Here is a 3,312-nt window from a genome sequence, read left to right on the forward strand (position 1 = left end):
AGGTGCAGAGTGGATGGAAATGAGGAACAGAGCCACAATGCCTACTTTTCATGACCCAAATTAGAATTTTCTTGGCAAAGATTTTGGAATAGTTTGCCATCTTGTTCTCAGTTCATTTTACAGAGGAGGAAACTGAGACAAACAGGGCAAAATGACTTGCCTAGGGTCACCCAGTTAGGAAAGGTCTGAGGCCAGATTTGAAATTCTATCGTCCTGATTCCAGACTAGGTGCTCTATCCACTGTGCCACCCAGCACCCCAGTGCCACCCACACTACTCTGTGATCATGTTAACTTAGGCGCTCTACCCAAAAGTCTTAGTTGTTAGTCTTGCACGAAGGCTTTTAAGCCTCCCTTTCTTACTGAAGTTTGGTAGAGTCCCTGCCCCAATAAAAACTGATGGATTCTTAGAATTTCAAGGCTGGAAAGAGACCTACACAATCAGCAATACAGGATGATAAAGCAGAGAGGGAAAATAAATCGATGGTGGAATTCTTTTTGAATTTGCAGATGAAGCTCAGACAAAAGATTTTCTAATTCCTTTGGTTCCCGCTAAAATATAACAAGGAAAGAAACTTTTCTTTTTACACCCAAGACCTTTGGGGGATCCACAGGCAGCACAGTCTTGGAAGCTTCCAGAAGGAAAACCCAGCATCTTGTAAAACTGAGAAATAAGGCAGCCACAGCTGGAAGCAGAAGTTTGCATTGGTATCAGATACTTGGGAGGTCCAGCACTGAATCTGTTAGATGCTCCTACTATTTCCCTGGTACTGGAGTTCTTTTTTTTTTTTTTTTGACTGTCAGGAGAGGACTTTACTGAAGGATTCATTCACACATCATGACTTCCAAGAATAACACTACAAAAATATTATCACTAAAATAATGCAAAAAACATTTCTTGTTCTTTTTTCTTTTTAATTTTATTTAATTGATTAATTAAGAGAATTTTTCCATGGTTACATGATTTATATTCTTTCCCTTCCCACCTCCCAACTCCCTCCTGTAGCCAAGGAGCAATTCCACTGGGTTTTACATGTGTCATTGATCAAGACTTATTTCCATATTATTGATATTTGCGTTCGGGTGATTGTTTAGAGTCTGCATCCCCAATCATATCCCCATTGAACCATGTGATCAGGCAGTTGATTTTCTTCTGTGTTTCTACTCCCACAGTTCTTCCTCTGGATGTAAATAATGTTCTTTACCATAAGTCCCTCAGAATTGTCCTGGATCATTGCATTGCTGCTGGTACAGAAGTCCATTACATTTGATTGTGCCACAGTGTATCAGTCTCTGTGTACAATGTTCTTCTGGCTCTGCTCCTTTCACTCTGCATCAGTTCCTGGAGGTTGTTCTTTTTTTTTTCACTTCACAAAACATCTTTAGTTGACATTCTGAGAATGATACCTTATAGTAATGTCCCGATCTTGTCTTCTTTGGGAGTCAGTTTATATGTGTTTTTTTAGTCTGGTCACGTCTGTTATTTCTGGAAGCTTGTCAAAGGAGACCTGGTGACCATCCACTTGAGATATGAGGTCTTCTGGATTCATTCTCTTTTCTCCTTCGACATACACAATTAAAACTGAGGTGTCATTGTCTGAGATGCCAAATGTCTTCAAGGCCTCTGAGATGCTGTTGTTGGAAGAGAAGTTGAAAATTATTTCAGTGCAGAGTTCTTGTCTTTATTTTCCCAAGCTTGTGGAGGTGGATGGCTTTGTTTGCTGCCCCGAGTAACTGGAATGGATCCACCACCTTTGTTGCATTAATTAATGCTCCATTGATGTTACTTTCCATGGCCTTTTTCTTAAATCTCCAGCATTTTTTACATCACAAAACAAGAGAAAAGTTACTGTGCACTCAGGAAACAGGTCCAATTGATTATGTTAACTGCACTTTCCAATGGCTCCGATTTGTCCCCTACTGATGGTACTGGAGTTCTTAAACCAGCTGCAAAGATTCTGAAGGCTAATCCAACCTCAGACACCAATGATGTGACCCTAGACAAGTCACTTACCTCTTTTTACCTCAGTTTCCTTATCTGTAAAATGAGCTGAAGAAGGAAATAGCAAACCATTTTAGTATCTTTGCCAAGAAAACCCCAAATGGGATCATGAAGAGTCAGATACAAATGAAAAACAACTGGGCAGCTGGGTAGCTCAGTGGAGTGAGAGTCAGGCCTAGAGACGGGAGGTCCTAGGTTCAAATCTGGCCTCAGACACTTCCCAGCTGTGTGACCCTGGGCAAGTCACTTGCCCACCCTTACCACTCTTCCACCTAGTTAAGGGTTTAACACAAACAAACAAACAAAACAAAACAAATGAAAAACAACTGAACAATGATGCTCTAGGCACGGTACTAAGTACTTAGGAATACAAAGAAAAAGCCTGCCCCTATTTTGAAGAAGCCCCAGGGAGAGACAAAGTGTAAACAAATACAGACTAGATATAGACAGAATAAATTGGAGATAATCTCAGATGGAAGGTGATAAGATTAAAGAAAACTAGAAAGGCTTAGTATAGAAGGAATGTTAGACTTGGAGGAATCCAGGAGATGGAGATTGCAGGGAGGAGAATAAGGGAAAATAAGAAGATATTTCTTGTTGTTCAGTTGTGTCTGATACTTTGTGACCCCATTTGGGGTTTTCTTGGCAGAGATTCTGGACTAGTTTTCCATTTCCTTCATCCAGTTCATTTTACAGATGAGGAAACTGAGGCAAACAGGAGTAAATGACTTGCCCAGGGTCACACAGCTAGCAAATATCTGAGACCCAGATTTGAACACAGGAAGATAAGCCTTCCTGACTCCAGACCCAGCACTCTATCCACTGCCCAAGAAATAAGAAGACTCTGTATTAATCCCACTTTCTGCAAGTCTCCTCTCCTGGTCCCTTTTAATGCTATTGTCTTCTCTCTATTGTTATCTCCCACTTATCCTGTATACATCTTGTTCATAAGTAGGTGTTGTCTTCTCCTTTAGATGGAGAACTCCTTGAGTACAGAGATGGGACTGTTTTTTGTTTTGTTTTGTTTTGTTTTTATCCTTAACACCTATTACATTGCTTGGCACATTGTAAAGGCTTGAACATGATTTCAATTGTTACAGATATGATACTCTCCTCTAAGCAAAATCAATATTAAAATTATTCTTCCATTGCCAGAAAGAATGAAGGTGATTAAGAATCTGTTACAAAGCTAATGTTCACACCATGCTAAATAATTGGCATGTTTTATGTGGTTATTATATGGAATTCCATTTTGCATGACTTCACATGTATAATTGATATCATATTATTTGCCACCTCGGTGTAGAGGAAA

The 3,312-nt window shown here is 39.8% G+C and overlaps 1 pseudogene; it reads right to left on the reverse strand.

Annotated features, from left to right (window-relative positions):
• Positions 1 to 1,367: 1,367 nt before the first annotated feature.
• On the reverse strand, positions 1,368 to 1,872 carry LOC123233227 (annotated as a pseudogene).
• Between the last annotated feature and the right edge of the window lie 1,440 nt (positions 1,873 to 3,312).

The sequence above is a fragment of the Gracilinanus agilis genome, chromosome 2 (genome assembly GCF_016433145.1).
Source record: "Gracilinanus agilis isolate LMUSP501 chromosome 2, AgileGrace, whole genome shotgun sequence".
Taxonomy (NCBI): domain Eukaryota; kingdom Metazoa; phylum Chordata; class Mammalia; order Didelphimorphia; family Didelphidae; genus Gracilinanus; species Gracilinanus agilis.